Source organism: Halichoeres trimaculatus, unplaced genomic scaffold (genome assembly GCF_033239565.1).
Source record: "Halichoeres trimaculatus isolate MK-OKI-2021-1 unplaced genomic scaffold, fHalTri1.1 fHalTri1_scaffold_23, whole genome shotgun sequence".
NCBI classification, from domain to species: Eukaryota; Metazoa; Chordata; class Actinopteri; order Labriformes; family Labridae; genus Halichoeres; species Halichoeres trimaculatus.
The window spans coordinates 19207346-19230190 of NW_027437201.1; positions in this window are offsets into that span (position 1 = coordinate 19207346).

Below are 22845 nucleotides of genomic sequence, written 5' to 3' on the forward strand. Positions count from 1 at the left end.
CTTGCACCTCTCTTTCTCTATAGCTACCATGGACCAAAACCACTTATATAAATAATAACAGTAGTAATAAGTAGGGATGTTCCATACCAGTTTTTTTCTCACCGATACCAGTACGAGTGCTCCCGCTTGAGTACTCACCGTTACCTAGTACCAATACCATGTACTGATACCACAAGCACTTTTGATGCATAAAATTTCAATTAACAGTGACACATCATTTTGATCAAAGTCAGCACAGTCACTCTGCCATTAAGTTCAAAATAAATAAATAAATAAATAAAATTTTTTTATTTTTAATAAACTAACAAAAGTGAAAAAAAAAATCACAACCAACATATTTTTAGTAATTAAAAAAATAAATAAATAAATAAACTGAAAAAAACAGTTGAACTGTTAACTATCCCTGGTTCATTCATATTGCCTGAACAGGACCTACTGCACATTTGAGTGGTTTCAAACCACAGCAATTTAGCGCCAACAACTGGCAGGAGGACTTAGTGGACATAAGATTTTTTTGCTTTGAGTATCGACAGCCTCCACGAGTACCGATACCTTGAAAAAGGGCTAGTATTGGTCCAATACCAATACCTGCCCATAGTAATAATAGTAATAATAATAATAATAACAATAATAATAATAATAATAATAATAATAATCATCATCTTTATTTATGCAGCACTTTTCAAAATCAAAGTGACAAAGTGCTTTACATGATAGAAACAAACAGTAAAAACAAAAAAAAGAGAAGTTAAAGAGAGGTAAAAGAGAAATGTGAGGAAATAAAAGATTAAAACAGATTAACACAACAAAAGGTAAAAGATTTAATATTCTGCCCATGATACTGCTAAAGAAAAAGTTAGAAATAAAAGCAACATTTTGACGATTAAAATATAACAAACAAAAATAAACACACTCAGCTAAAATCTCCAATAAAAGCACATCTATAAAAAAGAGGAAAAAATGTCTGCCATCCTAATATAAAGAACACAATAAGGATGAATTATATCTAACCATGGTTTGTTATTCAACAGAATCAAATCCATTAACCTTCCCTTCAGAAGCTTCTGGAAGAGTCAAGTCCATTTTATTTTAATCCCACATCACAAACTGTACATTTAGCCCAAAGCGCCCCACACTCCACGGCATACAGCCCTCTCACAGGCTCGTTTTGGAGGCGATTTCATGTTCTTCTTATGTCGTATGAGCTTTAGGAAACCAGGGCCTGAGGCCAGTCTGGGATGTGATTTGTGGATGAGTGCTCGTGGTCCAATTAATTGAATTACATCCTGAGATGTGCGGTAAAGACTCGAGGCATGAAAGTGTGGGCTGTAGACTCTGACCCTTAGGTGTTCAAAAGTCAAAATATACACACATTTATTCCTGTGAGGGTTTAAAGTGAGTGGGTACATTCAGTACTGTAGACTTCCTGATATATTTATAGACCAACTGCTCACTCTGTCCAGCAGAGGGCAGCAAAACGCCATCATTGACCTTAATCTGAAACGACATATGATGACTATAAATAGGAACGCCTGGAGCGAGAGATTATTGGTCTTTTCTCTTGTCTTTTTGTCTTGAGATTTTATTTCTGCCCATTCACTCCATTTTGTTCCCATTGGGATGTACAGTCTCATGGAAGCACTCGGATTTTTCCCCTCTTCTCTTTAAATAGCCTTAAATTCTTCTGACAATAAACACATGACCCATAAAAACTGAGATTATGGCTTAAAATATGTATCTTCTTGCAGAAATAGAACTGCTAATAAAGTGAGAGTGAAAAACATGTTGCTTTGTTAAAGGAGCAGAATTCTGGTGAATACATAATTATCCAGACCTGTGTGCAGTTTGCAGGAAGCATTATACAGGTGAAATGTTGCAAAAGGTGAAAGTATTAAATCTGGGGAATGAGTGTGAATATATTTATATCTCCCCAGTGCAGCGGTGCAATAATTATCTGAGTTTAAGAATACATGCCTGTATATTTTTGCAGCTCATTACCTCGCTTCTCTCAAACACATGATTTCTATTAGCTGCACAGACGGACGTGTGCACTATTTACCTCACAGCTGCTCCGCTCTCACCCCTTGTGCATTGCAGTTCCAGTACATAAATTAAATCAGGATTAGATGTAAATAAAGAGGCTTATTTGTGAATTTAATCCAATTATAATCCTTGGCCTTTTTAAACCCAGCACTCGCACAGGTGTGAGAATGTTTGCAGCAAAACTTTTCAGCTTCCCAACCACATTTTTCATCATGAAAATTTAGATTTGCTGCAGAGACTGTATATTTAAGATTATATTTCAAAAGGTTGTACGCATAGACTGTATATAGAGTGGACAGTCTGGCTCCGACATTTATCATTGTACGGTTTTGAAGCCAAAATTCCCCCGTCACAGGCGCAGCCATTGTGGCAGTTTGCACCCAGAGTCTGCACAGTAGAGACGATGAGGGATTCTGGGAGAATCTGAGTGGAGCTGGGTGACAAAAATGATAATAATTTTTTTCTTCGAGAGTCTAATCACTTATTGACTCTCCCTCTCGACATATTTTACAATCCCTGAAAAAAATAGCTGCTGTCAATGATCGTTAAACGTTACGTAAAGCCTCGTTTTTAACCTCGTATAACTAATGAAAACAAAACTTTTCAGAAAAAACAGGACTTGAATACAAGATGTGAGAAACATTTCTACAAAGTGTATTAATTTTTTAGTTTGACCACAGCCCATCTGGAATGACTGGAGAGACGGATTTTTTAACCTATACTGCAGCCAGCCACCAGGGGGAGCAGTTTTTGCGGAGCCCTCACTTCAAGACGAGCAAGCGGGCGTCCATTTTTTCTACAGTCTATGGATGTACATAAGAAGTGGATAAAACATAGACTGTATAAAACATAGACGTAGTCTCCTTGATGTCACTCGACTGTTTCTGAAACGAGAAAACGAAGCAGATCGGCTATAGCGGCCATATTGGTAGTGGTAAGGGATTCACGGATAGCTATAGCGCAGCTGTCGGTCACGTGACCTGAGCTGTGCCTCTGATTGGGTGAACTGGCGATCTTGATATCCTCTAAACTGCTGAGTTAGAAAAAAAATCACCCCCTACTACAGTGTGTGCTGATAGTAAAATAAGCGATTCAGACAGGAGACATGTTTTTGGGCTGTAAATAGGTTAATTTCTGCTCTGAAAACTGCTTTTTTTGGCTTGGTGTGTATGAGACTTCTGCTACTTTTGGAGCGGAAACTCGAGAAACAGCAGATTGTGGTACTTCTGCATTGTCTCATATTCTTAGACCGGAGTTTGCCGCTTGGGATGAAACCATAATGACTCAGCTTGTTGGTTTGTGGGCTGCTGTTTTGAAGCTCTCCTATCTGAGCTCCTTCTTGTTTGGACAGAGGATAAAGAACTCTTTACTCTGAGTCATTAATTGGATAATTGGTTGGACTCAGTTTGCCGTGGAAGTTAATTGGATTTTTTTTTTTTTATTTATTGATTGACTGAAAAACCTCAAGGAGGTAATTCAGTCCCTTAAGCCTTGCAGCTTCTCTCTGTTCTGTTTTGTTTTGCTATCAAAGCTAACGTTAGCTTTTGTGCGGTTGAAACTCAAACTACAGCTGGATGAAGGAACCTTCGCCTCTTTCCTGCTCCAGGGGTTGGAAGTTCCTCCTCCAGCGCTTACATGACTCCTCTAGCTGTTCCTTCTTGTTAGTCCTGCTGTCAGCGAACGGAAAGCTCTCTCTGATCTTACTTGAATCATCTCTGTACTGTAGAGAAAATCACACCCACAGACACATCCTCGCCATGATTAAAGATTAGATTCCATCCTGGTTTTCACACGGTAACTTCATGTGAAGTGTGTGTTGACATGGGCGGGCTGCATGTCTGCCACATCGCCAAAAACCTTCATTAATATGGATAACACCCTCCTCCACCAGCCCCTCCAAAAGAGCACGTGGCGATGCCATCTACTCAGATTTGAAATATGCATGCCCCATGTTGTGAGGCTCCCACAGCGTGCGCTCTGTTTTTCCGTGGATGTGACAGCGACAGAGACGAGATCCAACACAGGAAACCAAAGATTCACCCCCTGCTCGCCCTGCTGTGACATTGACACAGTTCAAACTGATAATAATGTGCTCCATCACGAGTGTTGTGTGTTTCAGGCGGTAAGGGAGAAGAAGGAAGTGTTACTGTACGGATGCGGTGTGCTATAAATAGAATCAAACAAGAATTAGATCAATAAATGATGAGCCCTGGATACCCCACAGGGTCTTTGAACTAACTGAGAAAGCCAAGGGCAAGACTGACGACAGGAGACACTGTTCCCCTCAGAGCGGCTGTGCTGTCGCAGAAATGCACTCGGGGCTGCACTGTCGACTCTCTCGCAGTCACTCTGCTTTTTAATGGCTGCTCTGACAAACGCATGAAGTCACATGTGCTGCAGGAGAGTCTCAAACCAGAACAGAGGGAAGCAGAGGAGTTGATGAAGTGTTTGTGCTCGGCGTCATCACATATCAACCTTTCTCTCAAGAAAACAGTAATTTCAGCCAAATGCATTTTACACAAACAGCACTGCAGTTTTAAAACTGCTTCAAACTCACATCATATTTCATCAGACTGGGTCGAACCAGCTGCAGCTGGGACTACAAATATGTTTAGTGTAATAATGAATCATTGATTACCTAAAGAAGGTTAAACCCAGTGAACTTTACAAACGTCTGAGCCAGCTGAGTCTCTAATGATTTCATTCAGTGCTGTGCTGGTGCCGTCCAATCAAATGCATTCATTTGTATAAACAGAGGTCGGATTAGAGCATCAACCTTTGGGTTATAATCCTGTTTCATCTCTTCTTACCGTAAACAAACCCTTGAGTAGCTGCATTCAGAGCCTGTAAGCGCCATAGGTGCCATTCGTTGGTTTTTAGGTGATCATATGGGTGTATAAAGGAGCTGATGGTGGCTAACGGAGCAACGTTCAGCCATTAAGCCTTTTTCCACCCAACACTTCCTGAGACTCTGCGAGAAATGCAAACCAGGAAAACCCTCCTGGGAGTTTTATACCCCAAAAGGCTTATTTTCTTTTTGCTCCACCAGAAAACACTCTTTAAATAACTGTAACTCTTCAACAATTTGAGCTAACAAGGAAATTCCTGAAAGAAGAAGACGCAAGCTTTAATTACTGTAACTCTTCTACCAATTGGGCAAGAGAAAAAATCAAACAGCCTCTGAAAGAAAGACAGGATGAGCTTTCTGAGCCAGGTGGCCCATATGGTACTTGGATAAATGTTTTTCTTCGTTCAAAGTTTCCCTCATGATTTTTACAAAAGGGATTAAATATGTCCAGAATACAAATATACCAGCAACAGTCAAAGTTTAGGTCTAGAAAATGTTATATGAAATAATTTATAGTGAGGTGATGGTTGTGTGAAATAGATTCTTGACAGGTTGAGAAAATAACCAAAGAAACTATCATATAAGTTTGTTTTAAATGCTGGAATTCTCTGGTAGACACTAAGTGATGTCACGTTTTTTGTTGCCATTCTCACAAATATAACAAACCTGGAGTCGTCAAGCCTTAACAGGAAGTGGAGAGTCAACTCAAGGTGCATTTCATGCAATCAGAACAGGCCACCAAAGACGTGTAGCTACTATTACGGCTGAAATACGCCAAATGCATCTCCAGTCTGGCTCTGTTCCATCACGGCACGTTGCGGTCCAGCAGGTCGCAGCCATAAACTTTGTATAGAATGGACAGTTTTTACCATTGCACAGTTCGGGAGCCGAAATACCTCCATCAAAGGCTCAAAGCGAAAACGGTTTTAGGATGAACCACAAAAGTTTTGTTGTCTTTCGGGCTCGGGAAACTGCGCTTTAGCTAACATAAAACGCAAACTTTTGAAAACAGCCCCCAGAGTGGATTTTTCTCCAACGCTGCTGCCAACTTTGTTGTGTAAACAGCAAGCTGGGGTTTTCAGTGGAAACGCTAAAGTCACGCTCCACTTCACGCATGTGCATAGATCTTCACGGACTACCATGTTGTTTCTGCTGCTCATTGTACAGAATCTGCTGACTGTCTTTCAACATAATGTGCATCTGTTGCTCTACTTTTGCTCTTAGCACTCACCAGTACACCAGATAATCAGCCCAACTCTACTTCAGTGGAGATCTACCAAAAGCCACTTCTTGACAAGACAGTTATAGCCAACTACAGGCCTGGTATGCTTACTACAACATTTTCAGTCCCTCAGATTTTCTGTGTGAACACAGTTTTTTTTTTCACAGCGTTTTTGCATTTTGGAGGGAAATTTTGTAGCCTACTACAGTCTGAACAGAAGAAAATCTGTGTGGAGCCAGGTGACAAATAAAAGTTTTGTTTCCAGTTTCATCTCTCCTTGGCTCTTCCGCTCGATCTATTTTACTATTCCCGAAAAAAGAGGACTTGAACTCAACACAGCTCAATAAAATCTTCATATTGCCACAGCATACAGACCACTTCCCATCTGGAATGACTGGGGAGACAGATTTTTTGACCTATACTGCAGCCAGCCACCAGGGGGAGCAGTTTTCATGATCACTATGTGGTGTATTTATAGCTAGTCAAGTCAGGTTTTCTTTTTGTCATTGTGGGATTTTGTTTCTGCAGAGCTGTGAAGCGACTAACCCACACCAGCACGAGCTGACGAGTGGCAGCGGGATAAACCACCTCACGGAGCCTCGCCGTTAATGACGGAGGAGGATTGTTATCACCGCTCAGACTGATGAAATAATTAGTAATGACTCTGGAGAGGCTGGGGAGAAAGAGGGGTGCACATAACGGCCTGATCACTTTCAGATAACTGCAGTGAGGTGATAGGCTAACAATGTGGGTGTGTCAGCGCTGATGGGTAGATACGAGCAGCTGATGTCTTCAGAGTGTGTGTGTGCTGAGTGATGTGAGAGGGGAACTTCAGGCATGCAAATAAATAGTTTTTCAAAGGAGATGACTGAGAGGATTGGTTTTCAGAGCCTTGACACCGGCTCAAGTGCAGAGTGCAGGAGTTTCAGAGCAGACAGGCGAGCAGATATTGAGTTATATCAGCTTTTGGATGCTGTTTATCTCTCCCTGACTGCTTGTTATCTTCAGGAAATAGATGCCAGTTTGTGAGGAGGCTGTAAGTAATTGGAGTTCCTCTTCAATATAAAGCAAGAGGAAGGAATAATGATTTACCAGTCGTCTTCTCTGTTACTCTTTAACGTAGCAGCGTTTGGATTTCTCACTTCAGCCGACGATGGTCAGCTGGACTCCTGAGTGTCCCATTAAAGCTCCTCTGAGGATGTGAGCTGTTTATTTTAGCAACAGTCTGTGGCACAGAAATAGCAGATCCTACACCGCCACCTGGCCAGTCGGGATAAAGAATTCATCACAGCTGTGTGATAATAATGGGATCCAGTGTCAGATGCTTTCAAGTCGTCTCTCAGAGCTCGAGCTGCTTTACTGAAAGCCACTTAGGTGCTTTTACAGACAAGACGCTCCTCTCTGACACCTTCAAATGACGCAAAGCTTTTAAGGATGAGCTGTCTGCCGCGAGCCGAGCTACTAGCTACGAGCTACGAGCCAACCCCTAACGACTCACTGAGATCTATCACAGAGCTCATGAATATTCAAAAACTGTTCTTGTTCTACATTATTAACACACCCATTCCACCCAATAATAAGATTTATGAATGCTCAGTGACACCCAGACTTTAAAAGCGGGAGTGCAAGATTTCCTGGTCACCATGGTAGTGCCACATAAATTGAGAGAATGTTCCAGAAATGCAGTCATAAATAAAACACATCACGACTTAAGAGTCGAGCCTAATTAGCTCTCACTTCGCTGCAATTTAGCACGGCACTGCTGGGTATTAAGCCATGACTAAATCTGAACATTCCTAATTAATTACCTTGGGCTTACTGAGCATTTTTCGCTGGCTTTGTGTTATTTTTTGTTTAATTTTCCCTCTTCAAGGACAGTCAGCTCTATTGTTTTCCCACAGTGTGTGTGAATGAGTGTGTGGGTGGTGTTTCCCGTCTGTGGTGTTTCATTATCTCTTATTGCGTGAGTGCAAGAGGGGTAGGAGAAGTGGATGCAAAGGGAGGAGGAGAAGGAGATAGTGAGAGGAGAAAGGTGTGTGAAACAAGGCGTTAGTCTAGTCAACAAAATCCAAGTCTGCAGAAAAAAAGACAAAGACCTACGGTAGTTCATTATGATTCAGTTTTAGTCCATCACCAGAAGTTTCTGCCCCTGCAGCCTCAGCTAAAACCAGGAAAGAAAACTCATTTCTTCTGCACATTTTCGCCCATAGCTACAAATCTTGAATGAGACATCTTGGTTGTTGCATGAATAAAGACAGAGTACTGAACAAAAGCACTCTGTGCCCTTGTAAATGTCAGTCCGGAGCAGCCTCTGCATGTAATATGAAAGAATAATATGTTTCCACGGGGAGCTGACACCTGACTGAAAGGGAAGAGGACCTCGTGTGAGACTGAAAGGAAATACCTGAGACCCAGACAAGTCTGAGACGGCGCTGCAGCTTCCATTCAGGACACCCAGGTAATGTCCTCATTATCATGTCTGGAAATGTCTCTTTGTGATGATCTGAAGGAGAAATGTTATTGTTCAGCCGACAGTTTGTTGCATCCCTCCACAAGCAGAGATCGTCCAATTAAAGAGGAAGAAGAAAAAAACAAAATCATAACAAAGATAGTGTGAGTAATGGATTGAATAAGCTGCAGGGAATGATAAAATCAGAGTGTGTACCTTACTTTACCTTACTTATCACCACACCCTCACCTTGTGAGGATGCACTAATTTCATCTCCTGCACCACAATCACATTACTCACCAACCCTTTTGAGCACACACAAACTGAAAGCCTCTCTGCGCCTCAGAGACATTTCCGAGGTGTTAGTAAGACATAAGACACAGAAGTGTTACACATGTCGATCTCATCCAGCTGACCCAAGTTTGTGTTTAATCCTCTTAAGTGGTCCAGGTCGAGCCCTTAGTGTTTCTTCACCTCGCTGCCAAAGCATGTCTGAAATGATCAGATTAGATCCAACCAGAAACTTCATGAGCTGGATGAAGCCAACATTGAGTGCAGTCCCTCCAGTGGCCACTAGAGGCTTGCGCCAAAAGTGGGTTTGTTTACATAAAGTCTTGTATCAACATGGGTGAAAACAAATCACCTCTTTTCATCGTTTTATCATGACTTAATGTATCACATCACAACATCGACTGCCCCCCATCCCTTTAATTAAAGCTCGTCAAATTGCGTTTACACCTGCAGTTTTTCGGTTCAAAGGCGAGTTCAAAGATCAAATATCTTCTAAAGCTCGTCTCAGCTGACTACGATGATTAACAGTAATTAATGATTAGCATTTTTATCCTATAGACACGCAGCCTTTGATCAGCACGTTGCCTTGGATCTTCCTGACAGATTTAAGTGTACCTATAAGCACTCAGACTTTCACTCTTTCTCATAGCAGGCCCCTAATTTACTGCAGGATCTAATGGGTGGGATAAATCCTCCAAAGGATAGACCAGACTTTGGTCCTGAATTTAAATCCTGGAGCTTCGATTTTTCTAAATAACGTGCTGTAAATTAGACCGGTTAGTGCTGGCCTGAAACCTTAATGCTCCCTTTACATCCAGTCACAGAGTCCAAGCTTCACTGCCTGATAAGGGAAAACTTGATGCAGTCTGTGTGATGCTTTTTGAATGAAATAGTTTGGGCTTTCTATCTGGTTACCTTCAGACTGAAGGCTTCTTCCCCTGAGTTATCACCGAGTCTCATTGACAGCTTCTGCCAGAGGGCACGTTAGCTATGAGATGTAATTAAACTGCATGATTTGACTTTGAACTTTGGGCGGTTATTGAATATATTTTTTTGCACTGATAGAGAGCTGAGCTTGAGCACAAGTGATTTCAGAGTATTCTGTATTTTATCTTTCGTTTCTATTCCCACAGAATTCTCAGAAACTCGTACAGCTTGCTCCGGTCAAGGATCTGAGCTGCGTCTTCGGTGAAAGGACTCTCCTGCTGCTGCAGTTAAGCAAGGATAGAAGTACTCTGAGCGCTATTGGAGCCGGCGATCTCAAATTCATGGACAAATCTGTTTATGTGCAGACAATAACTTTCAGAGAAACATTTTGAGAAATAAAAACGACAAGGATGAATTGAGTTAATCATTTAAAGGTGTTTGTAGGTTGTAAAGACAGCATTACATGATGTAGTGAGCAAAGATGTGCATGTAGGAAATAGTGTTTCAGGGATTTTTATTAAAGGTTATGTAAATTTAAAATTATATATAGTTGTATTTGCACCCAACTTGTGTATTTACTTGTGTATTGACACCTTTTGGCCCGGAGTGTCACACACACTGTCGTGAAGACGTGTTCCTTAACAAGTTTGTTTTGGAAACAAATTAAGATCAGATCTTTTTTTTAACTCTACTTTTCTTTGTTCAAGACAACTTTTTTTAAAGTTTTAAAGTTGGCTGTTTCCTGCCAGCCCTCTACCAATCAGAGCTAACGTAACCTCACTCTTCATTTTATTGATAGACTCTCAAGTTTGAACAGACCACTGCAGAATAACTGCTGCATATGGGTTGGAATGAACATCAGCACAGTTTAGCCCTTTTAGCCTTTAGCTCGTGCTCTATCACTCTCCTGTTTATCTTTCTCCTGCTCTTCTGTCCTTTTTCTGTCTGAAAGTTAGGCACTACAAAATTAATCACAGAAATCATTTTCAGCAGAGAAAAAAACAGATTTCTCTCCTACTACTAAACTTCATCAGCCAGAGTGGTGTTTCCGTAAAGACTTAAAGGTACCAAATTTATGTTGAAGACTGTGATAAATACAGAAATACATTTTTCTGTCTTTACTAGCTTATCCTGAAACCCTGAGCCGGAAGAAACATCCCACCGTGCAGCTTGATGTAGAACTTCTGTCCGCTGCAGCAGAAAGCTGGTGTGAAATTATTAAAAGTCAGGACCGGTTATTTAAAATTCTTTGCAGTAATTTAATTCATCCATTGCTGTTTAATTTCATTTTAACAACTCAAGCTCCAAATATTTCTCCTCAGCAGCTCCAGTAATTGGCAGAACCCAAAGACTGCACTCGAGAGACGGAGAGACGACTCACGTGAGCAGAATATTATAGTTCATAAAATGAGATTAGAGGCTCCACTCTACCCAACCTCCAGGCTTCAGCAGCCTTTAATTTGACACCTGGATCTGGTTTTATAAGAACCACACACTGTAGAACTGTGAAGTGTTCTATATATGGCCGACAGTATAAGTGATCACTGCACGGCAGCTAACAATGCCTTATGAGGACTGTGCCGCTGTGAGTGTTTCCGGCTGAAAGTGAAGTCAGTGGAACATTTGGAAAACTCAAAAGGCCCCTAAACATATAAAGGTGACCAGTAAACAGCTTTTAGAGGAGGAAATGAACGTTTTTCCATCTTTGAGTTTCTGGAAACGGGCTGCTTTGTTTCCTCACAGCAAGACGACTCCTCTGATCTATCATAACCTGGTTCTGAGGGTCTCAGGACAGCATCAAGGATAGAAACGACAAGAAATGATGTGAAGAAAGATGAAGTTAGGTTACTTCCTCGTTGTTGGTCTTTTGATCTGTATACAAGGAGCGCCCCTCAGTGACTCACTGCATCAAATCATATTTATGTGTACATCTTAAAGACCGTTGAGGCCAGGGTTCAGACTGAACCCGGCTGCTTTACACACATCAGAAAAGCTCCTCAGATATCCTCTCTGTAATCTTTAACATGTTCACACCACAGGATACCATTAAGAGTATCCTGTTTGCCAGGAGCAGCCGTGCACCTCCTGACGTGACCTGGTATAATCTCAAGTTATCTCACAGGGAGGCAGAGGGAAACTTAATGGAGTGGTTACGCTTTGGAGTGAGGGGAAAATACTAAAAAGCAGAAGTTTGGGGATGTTATCCCCTTTTTAACCATTTCCATTCAACACCTATTTCCTGATTGGAAATCTGACAAAACCTCTCAGATTTTGAAGTTTATCAAATGTATTTTGTGTAAAAAACTGAGCGCCTGATTTAGTGGAGGTATACCCCATCATAACAGGCGCTAATGGCAGGATTACAGCACCTCTTCGGTGGACATTGTGTAAGACGAAATATGCAAAGACAGTGGACAATCCTTTGGAAAGGTGGCGATGTGTAGCATACAGAAAATTTAGATTCAGGAGACACAACATTTTTTCAGGGAACAGATGAGAAAAGGGAGAAAATCAAAGTCCCAAACCGGCGAGGCTCCCTGCCGTCAGTTTTGTTAGTTTGATTCACTCTTTGCTTTTTTTTTTACATCTGGGTCCTTCCAAGATGTGTGTGGTTAAATGTTGAAGTACATAAACTGCTTTAAGAGTTATTCATTGAAGTACTGGAGCTTGTTTCACAAAGCAGCTTTCATATGACTGATTTGAATAATGAGGTTTTCTACTGTTTTCAACTGCATTTACTCTGTTCAAGTTTGCCAAACTTTCTCTTTCTCTTTGTTTACCTGATTGACTCACTGATAACAGCTGTTCCTCCATGTGTATTCTTGTAATAAAATCTGAATTTCTCAGGCTAAAAAAAAAGTTTTTCTTGATCTTCTCTAAGTCACACTGTTACTGCTCACCAGGTTTATCACTGTTTATGAATGATAGACATGGGCAGTTTGAATTTATTTGATGAGTTTTTCCAGGAGGTTCCCCTTAATTATGACGTAATCTGAACCTGCGTCTCTTTCAGGGTGTAATTAGTTAACTGGACGATTATTTGCAATCGTGCATGCAGGTAACGCTGAAGTCAAACGGGCCGTTCCTGTCATAGTTTGTTTTTTTGGTTTGTATATTTCTGGGTTTTCTTATGTTTGTCTTCTTGTGTTTCTTTGTAATTCTGTGCTTGTCCTGTGTTTCCGTGTTCCTGTGTTGATCTTAGTTATTCTTGAGTGTTCTGTGTTTCCAGTTTTTGTCCTTGGTTTGTGTCCCTCGTGGTTTTGATTTGGTTCTTGTCATGTGTATGTCTTTTTGTGGTTATCTTTAGTGTTTCAGTGTCTTTTAGGTATTTGGTCTCTGTCTGAGTTTCCCTGTGTTTGGTTGGTTGATTGCTCCTCATGTGTTTCACCTGTGTCTTGTTTCACACCTGTGTTAATCACCCCCCTGTGTATATAGTCTCTGTGTTTTCTTTGTTCTCTGTTGGATCATTGTTGTCGTCACTCTGGCTGTCCTGCGTCATGTCTCATGTGCTCCCCGTGCTTCTTGGTTCCTTTCGTGTAAGTTTTTTTCAGTACTTTTGATTTTGTTGTTTGTTGTTTTTTTAATGACTGAACGTGCATACAGGCCTAGAGCATGAACCCCTCTCTGATTTCTCTATTTCTTACGGTGGATATTTACATTTCCGCTCATGCAACATACTTCCGTCCTACTTCCTAAGTATCTACCCTTCAATGCTAAATTATGCCTGACCTGAGGAGACATGGACTCAGGTAAAAGTGTGCTGTGTTATCTGGCATCAAGACCTTAGGAGCAGATCTTTAAGCCCTGGATGTAAAGAGGTTTGGCGTCCATGTACCAGACTTTTTTGTCTGATATGTTCAGGCGATCTTCTTCTGATGATCACATGCCGGTTGTAGGCACTGTCAACGGCAGCTGCAACAAACTGTGATGCACTGTGCACTCTTGACATCTTCTCTTGGATCACAGGCATCCTTTCCCAGTGTGCGTCAGTGAGCCATGGTCTCCTAGTTCAATGCTTTTCTTCCCTGACCCACTTTTATCGACTGCAGACTGAGAAAACCCCCTAGAAGAGCCGCAGTCTTTGCGATGCTCTGACCCAGTCGTCGTTAACCGTCGTTAAAGCCCCTCACCTCCTTATGAAATGTCTCCACTTTAACTCCAGATTGAGCGATGGGGGCATCACCGATCTCAAATTGTCGTCTCAGCAGACGGGAGAACTGAGTCAGGATATAACATCATGAGTGCAGTTACAGTAAGAGCTTAATAGGTTTGAGTCGCAGCTTTTTAATAAGGTGAAGCACTTCAAATCTTCCCCTCCTCATCAAACCTCGATCCTTCAGAGATCAAGGCTCAAATATCAAGATTCTCCTGCAAGATTTTAAATTAAAGGCTGTGATGAGACGGACTCAGAGAGTGAGGGTAGTGAAGGAATACCTGCAAATACTTTTTACACCTCTGTGTGGATGAATTCTCTTTGTATCCCTCTTATTGATGCTCCAAACAGAACTCAGTCTCATCGATGTCTCGTGGATCGATTTGTCACCCCTGTTGCTGACCCGTCATGCACACAGGCGCTCGTGTTCGCGTCTTCCTCTGCTCTTGTTTGGATGCATGTTTCGATGAAGAATGAAACATATTTCCCATGTTCTCTGATCGCAGCTCCGCTCTGAGACTACAGTATGTTTATTCAGGGTGTAGCTTCCTGCGACCGACCTCTAAGTCAATGTTTCCCTTCAGGGACCTCACCCCTACACTTTACGGTTCATCAGACGCACAAGTCATTATTTTAATAATTCATGGCTGATGGCATGTAAATGATGAGCGCTGTAAGTCACCCTGGATGAATCTGGTGCTGCGATGAATAATGTAGACTGCAGCATGATCCCAGGACACCGGACACAGCTCTCCTCCCTCCCTTTTTATGTTCATCCCTCCTTTCATCCATTCCTCCTTTAACTTTGACTTTATGCATCATCACGCCCCTCTTCCTCTCCTCTCCCGTCTCTTATTTGCTGTCTGTCTCACCATCATCCATTTCAACTTTTCACTATGTCTCCTCAGTCCCTCCCTCCATCCCTCACTCCCTGACCCCTTTCCCTCACCCTCCCTCTTTGTTCCTCTGTGAAAGCATTAAGAAATTATTCACAGTGATTTTTCCCCTGCCTGGGCTCGAGCTGAGTGCTGGGCTGATTCGTGAGGAGCACCAAGGTCAGCCACAGTGGCTGCTGCTGCTGCTGCAAGTACATCTCTCCCATTACCTCCTGCATACATCCATGGAGGGAAATTGCCTCCGTGGCCTGGAGAAGGCTCACTGCACCACGAGCACTAAACTCTGTGTGTACAAGTGTGTGTGTGGCCCATGAATCAAGATCTCTCTCATTGTTAATCATCTTTTTATGCAGCGACATTTCTCCCCTGCATCAGAATTTTAAAGTTAGCCAAACAACGTCTGAGTCAGTCATGGGAAAGTAGCAAATTTAGCACAAATCTGCCAGAAAAATGCAAATCATATGTTTTCATCCCTTGATGTGATACAGGATTAGCATGTTGAGATAAACACGTCTGTCTGTCTCCGGTTGGGTGCCATAAAAAATTTAGGAGGTGCCATAATGAGATGGCTTAATCAGAAATGCAGCCGTCAAAGCAGGATGGAAATGTGACATCTATATTCTTCACGTGCCTCCATTTGGTTGACAAAGTCCAAGTTTCATGCAGATTTCTCTGCTAACTCAGCTTTAACACAGTTTCCACAAGTTCATCACGACTAACTGACTCATATTACACCTGAGTGGGAGGTATTTGTGCATAGAGGAGAAAATATTACCCTTCGAAATGATCGATTGGAGCGATGCTATCGAACTCTTTTTCAATAATGTGGAGTGATATCATCAGCAGACTGAATGAAGGCGTCTCTCCTTCAGATATTAGCTCATATGAGTTGAATATTACTTCGACTGTTACAGTCAGTGCGCCTGTTGAAAGGTTGTCCTTTTACCACAGGTCTCAGGTGTGTTCATTAGTATTTGTCAAACCTGAGTCTCGTCAGACGCACTTTAACCCTTTAACCCCCAAAGTATCACACAGCCCAGCTGGACTTTTTTTGAATGATTTTTAAAAGAGGCAGACATCAAGTCCGAGGAGGTCATCTTTGAATTTTTTTCACTTGCCCAAATAGTTGAAGAGTTACGGTAATTAGAACAGCTGTACTAATTTGAACTCTGTTGCATGTAGATTCCTATGCAGTACCAAAATACCCCAGATACCACCATAGAGCTTTTCATGTCTTAATTAAGAAGCTATTTGAACTTTTTCGCTAGCCCAAATATTTGAAGAGTTACGGTAATTTAAAGAGCGCTTGTAAAATAGTAGCCCTGATGCTCTGGTGGGTTTCAAAGTGCCAAACTTTCACAAGTTCCTTTTAACAGAGGGTGTAGAGCAGAGGAGCAGAAATAGACTATTTAGAATAATGGATGGCACAACAGCTCCCCTGAAGTGAAGCCAAAACTTCAGAGCTCCCTCTAGTGACTGGCAGCAGTAAAAGTCCCAAGCTCCTCCATAATAACAGAAAAGAGATGGATCTAAAGTACACTTAAAAATGTTTTTTCTTAAACATGCATGACGATGAAGACAGGAAACTGCTGCAGTCTTAAAGAGACAGTAGCCTCAATAAAGCATTTAAGAAATTGATTAGAATGAGAGTTTTTACCAGTTGGAGAAAGGTAAATATTTCTTTTTGCTCTACATCCAGTAAAGCTTTTATAATATTTCTGGAGGAACAATATGAAGCCTGAAAATTAGCACAATACCCCTCTTTAATATCTACTGTTTCACTCTTAAAGTGATACTCCGGGATGGAACAAGTTGGGTCCTATCACAAGGTTTAGGGCAGAAATTACCCCTACAGCAGTGTTTTTGTGCAGCAGAAGCCCAGAGTGCACCAAACACCCCCTCCCTGCTCCTCTGCAGGTTTCCTCTGCACTCAGACGGGGCCATATTTTACTTGACCAAAAAGACAAGTAAACTTACTCCCACTGAAAAAATCTGATATGGGTCTGCATTCACACTTTATTTAGAGAATGTTCAGCGCGTTACTTTCACACAAAAACACCGCTAAATAAGGCTCTAGTTCTCATCGTGTCGTACCTCGCCTCGGTACCCGCGCTACCTCCGCTGCAGAGCCACAGCTGGCTACGAGGCCCTCGCCGCTTAGTGTATCAGTCCGCGCGCGCGGCGTGCCAGATATAAACAAACCCAGGTAGTCTGCCAGGACAAAAAGACACAACACCTCAAACTAAATGAAGGTCTCATAGGATTATCTTCATTACCATGAAAGCATCTGGGACAAATCACCTGCAAGTGTGAACCTATTAAACAGCGCACACACCAAGACAAAGATTATTTCGAGCTGTAAATGTCTTTTGGTTTTAATTGATGGGATCTGTTGGTTTTTGTCTTTCAGGGTTTGGTTTAAGATCTCTGAGACTGAATCAGAATTATACTGTCCTGGAAAAATAGGTTAATTTGATTTTAAAGATTCATGTGTCTGTGACCAACTTTCTCTGCTCCATTAGAGTCAGACCTGAGGTGAGTCGTTGTGGACAGTTTGTCCTAATTGTAAGCGTTGGCTCCGTGAACCACAGACGTCTGTGGACGTTCGTTTGACTGTAAATGTATGTCATCACCTCTTTATAAACACTTAGCTCTAACCGCAGCACTCGGCCTGGCCCCTGTGGGAAGGTGGATGGAGTAGTAGAGCGTGGAGATGGATGAGTGGGGCATGTATGTATGTATGACATTGATCTGAGCAGGGTGGGGGTTGGGTTGTAGAGCTGAAGGCGCACCGGTCCACTGGCTATTAGCCGTGGCCCGACCCGAACACAGGGCGATTAGCTGACAATATGAGGATGAGCCCTCAGCATACATCATGTGGACAGGCTGCAGCCCGACTGTTGCATTTGTGGTCCCATTAGGGAATCAGACCGCAGTCATATTCCTCAGATCTGGACTGAGCGGATCAATAAAACAGGATGGACTTGCTGCCAGCAGGCCACTTGAGTCTGAGAGGGGGCCTTCGTCTCTCCTGGAGTGCTGCTGCTGCTGGGGTGAGGGGTGTCTTGTCTCAGCACTTTGCCCGCGGGGTGAGGAGGGGTGAGCGCCTGGTGATGAGTCATTTCCACAAGTTGTTTATCGATCAGCCGCGGGGCGTTATGTATCTCTGTGCTCGTTAAGTTGCTGTCTCCTCGGCTTATTTGCATGGAAACGATGACCTGTGAAAGTGACGGCGTGTTTCTTCTCTTCAATCAGTTATCACGGTGTCATGAGAGAGAAATGGAGCATGCAACAAGGGATCACAGCTTTTTCACGTCAGGTACATCATTTATTCTGTTCCAAATTGGTTTTGGTTGGCTGCAGATTACATTTTTTCCTCTGGCTGATGTGGGAAAAGAGAATTCATTTCAGACAGAGCATCCAGAGATTTTCTTCCACCAAGCGTGTGTGTATGTGTGTGAGTGTATGTGTGTGCTGCTTATTAAAATTCCTCTTGAGCAACCTCACACTGCACCACTATCACAATCTGCTGGGTCTCACTTTGTGCCACATTTTGCACATTTCCGCAGAGATTAGACGTTTGTTTAAAAAGTGAATCTCTGGAGGAAAGGGGAAGGGGATGAAATTGAAAAGCTGCCCTTATTAAGCAAACAACGCCAGCTGAAAGAGGAAGGGCAGACCTCAGGCAGGCTGGGTGGTGACAAGAAGTTCAGGCTGAGTTTTGTCCTTAGTTTGCTTCCCAGGAAAAAAACAAAACAGAACTAAACAAAAAACATTATAGGATGTAATTTAATTGTCAAACATCAAGAAAAGAGACACCAACTTTTCTAAAGTTCTGCTTTATTCTTGATCAGACACTGGCTTTACCCCCACAGGTGGTGCTTTTTTTTCATAAACTATTTATAAAGGAATAATTCGTTAAAATGAGAAAAAGCCCAAAAGAAGGGTGAAGGGCAAAAGAATAAAAACACAAGCTAAGGCTAAAACACAGGCTCAGGCTGAAACACGGGCTAGGGACTGAAACAGAAGCTAAAGGCTAAAAACAAACTAAAGTTAAAAAACAGGATTAAGGCTAAAACACTGGCTAAAGGCTAAAACACAGACTAAAGGCAGAAAAAAAGTCTAAAACACAGGCTAAAGGGGAAAAATAAAAAAGTCTAAAACACAGGCTAAAGGCGAAAAAAAAAGGCTAAAACACTGGCTAAAGGCCAAAACATAGGCTAAAACACAGGCAAAAAGGTAAAACACAGGCTAAGACTTAAACAGAAGCTCAAGGTTAAAACATGGGCTAAAGGCTAGAACAAAAGGTTAAACACTGGCTAAAGTCTAAAACACAGGCTAAAGGCCAAAACAAAGGCTAAAACACAGGCTAAAGCCCAAAACAAAGGCTAAAACACAGGCCAAAAGGTGAAACACAGTCCAAGACTTAAACAGAAGCTCAAGGCTAAAACACAGGCTAAAGGCTAAAGGCTAAAACAAAGGTTTAAACACTGGCAAAATGCTTAAAAAAAAAATGGCTAAGACATGGGTCAAAGGCTTAAACAAAGGCTAAAACACAGGCCAAAGGCCAAAGCTAAGGCTAAATCATGGGGGATAGGCCAAATCAAAAGCTAGAACACAGACTTCAGGCTAAAACAGGAGCTTGAATGTTTGCCTAACTTTCAAACAGAAAAGGGACAGAAGAGCAGAAGAAAGCTAAATGGAAGAGTGATAGAGCATGAGCTAAAGGTTAAAACACAGGCTAGAGTCTACGGTACAAACTGAGAAAGTTTGCTTGTTACATTTCAAACCAAAGCCCTACCTAACTGTTGATTGATACCTTACCTTGTGGTGTTGAATCTGGTAAAAAGTTGTCTTGAACAAAGAAACGTAGAGTTAAACAGAAGATCTGATTTCCATTCTTTTTCAAAACAAACACACGCCTTGTTTAGTGTCATGTTGAATTTTTCACCTCCCTAAATGGAAAATTGATAGTCAAAATAGTGAGCATCCTCAGTCTGTTTTTGAGATCACTTCATATCCTGCAGGATGACCTGATATTTGAGTCCTCATCAAACCTCTTTGGACTCATTACCTGAACAGGAGCCAGCTTCCCACATGCTCTGAGAACACCATCTATCTGTGTCAGTGTTTAACTCCCAGGGCTGACGTAGTTTAGGTCATGGTACGGCTTGGAGGCGTTGGATGATGTTCACTCATCTGCACCAGCGTAGAACGTCTCGACAGGCGCCCCCTCTTAACGCCTCACTTCCTCCTGATCCTCGCCATCACTCTTTGTAGATTCTGTTCAATGTGCTTTCCTTAAGGGACGTATACATCCACGGCTCCACGGTGTGACCGAGGTGACGGGTGAACACTGCTGCTGGGCTCTGCGTCCTGCGGTTAATGAGTCGGGGATCCCTGTTGGCTGAATGAAACTCGGGGGCTGGGGTCTTAAGAAAGAAAAGTGTACCTTTAATTAAATAACAACATGGATGCTTACACTGCAGGGGAGGAAGAGTCAGCTCAGAGACAGGAACATTGATTTCTGTGCATCTGAGTAGGAATGCAGCATTGTGGTGGAGTTACAAGCTCTGCCTATACGAAGACCTTGTGCTCCACTTCTCATTCACACTGAAACAAACACACCATGTTCTCATGCTGTCGGCAAAGTAATCCCAAGGACTGCTGTTTGTGATTCATGTCAGTTTAATTAAGCATTAATACCACTTCTGAACTAGAAAGATGCTGAATAAAATATCAGCTCCTACATCCAGAAATAAGGGCGAGAGAAAAACACATCTGGAGGGAGAAATGGGAAAAGAATCATCTGTGTGTGTGTGTGTGTGTGTGTGTTTGGATTGACAGGGGAAAGAAAGAAAGAAAGAAAGAAAGTGTGATTGTGTGTGACCTGTGGTGTGTGTCGTCTAGACAAAGTCAGCAGAGATTCGTGATTTGTGAGTGTGTAAACAGTCTCCCTCTTCTCGGCGTTGGTGTAACTGAGTGCTGAAATGATCAATCAACAGACAATTAATTCAAGAATGTTTCAGCAACGCTCCTTCTCAACAAGATGTGAAATATTTATTGGTCCCAGCTCTTTGAGGCCGGTGTTTTGTGCCAAGATTTCTCAATCGGAACAATAACTGAAGCTGTTAAAGGATGTAGAGAAGTCTGGGAACAGCTATAAATGAAACAACTCATGTTTAGAGGTGGATAAGTTTGCATACAGGAGGTTTAATTAAGCTGCTTTGTGTTACATGGTTTGATTTTATTAAACCTACATACAGCGTGTAATATGTAAGATTCCAGTAACTGTTTAATAGGCGAAATTTTGAAAAGATTTAGTTCACTTTTCTCATATTTAGCTTCTTTTACTTTTATTTCTGACTGAAATTCATGCAAAAACATTATGTTCCATACAATTGTTAACTTGTACTACGAATAAACTGTGAGATACTAGTCAAATCAAAAATCGATATGTTGGTATTACTTAGTTTGGCAATATCAAAATCAGGATTTTTTGTCATTTTTTTTTTAAATTCAAATTCTCCATTTCAGTCTTTGATGACAAAGTGGATTTGAAAAAAAGTTTCCACTTTTCTCCAGCAGGGAGTGAAATGTCTGGTGGGAAAAAAGCAAACTAAAAATCGCGAAAATCGTAAATATCAAAGAATTGCAATATAGATTAAATCGGCACCCTGAAGTGCTGCCCGTACTCCGGCCATGACCGCCCTTGCGAGTTTGTCAGATGTGGGCATGCCCACCGTGTCTCTGCCTCTTCCCCCTCACATCACCCACTAAGATGTGGTCAGTGGTGTGGGTGGGGCTGCGTGATCCTAGGCAACTGCAGGGGGTGTGGAAGACAGGTGCTGGAGCCACCTACTTTGCATAATTTCGAAACATTTAGCTTTACACATAGCAAGCAATTTAAGATTTAGGTTCAGATCCAACTTATGGATTTGAATTTAGATTTAGTATCTAAGCAGTCTGGTTCAGATCAGTACAGTTTGGTACAGGTTGGCTCACTTAAGCTTGGTTTTGTTTGCGTTTCTACAGCCAATCGTGCCCCCTCATGGAAGACGGTGTATGAGCTGGATGCCGACAGCTCCATGTTGTGTGACGCCATAGCAGAGCGACACAGTGTACCCCGCTAATAAATTCAACAAAGAAGAAAAACATGACACAGTAAAGAAAAAACAAAAGAGCATTGATGGAAGATATGCAGCATTTTGTTCTCTGTGATTGGCATGTAGCTCTTTGATAAAAAGTTCAATCAAGCTTTCTTTCAGAGAAGTCTGTATGCCGCCAGGAGAAATTTAGCCGCTGTCGGGGTAAGTTACGATTCTTTTGACCAATCAACGGTCTGCAGTTGTAGCTCCAACTTTCAAGAGCAGACTGGTTCAGTCTGGCACCCATATTAAGGAGTCCCAAAAAGTGGGACTATTAAAAAAAGAAAAAAAAGAGTGCAATAATGGGAGGACTTGTATTTATATTTTGTATTGTAGTCTTCAACTCTGCATCTCCAGAAAAAAAAAAGAAAAAAATCACAAAAACACCTTAACCGCAAATATTAAAAAGTATCGGTGTCAGTATCGGTGTCAGTATCAACGATACTGGCTCTGTATTTACTTGGTATCAGATGGATACCAATATTCCCAGTATGACCCACCTCTGCTGTTTTGTATGAATTTCGATCTCATATAAAAGAAAAACAAGCTAAATGTAAAAAAAAGTGAACTAAAACTTTACAAAATGTCGCCTCTTAAGCAGTGTCTAAAGATTTTACATTCGGTGCCTCATACCCGCAGGATAAAAACCCTCCATCTTCTTCCCTCCTGAGCATTACTTTAGGTTCAAAGAGAAAAAGTTAGGACTATTTGTCATCTGTGACACCAAAACGCTGTGACAAAGCAGTTTTATGATTGCTTTGTGCCTCTGAAGATGCTGCGTTCATCTTGAAGCATGAGTTTCTTGCATCATGGGAAACGTAGTTGATTTCTGGGTTCCTTCAGTGAGCAGCTCCGTGACTCTGCAGCC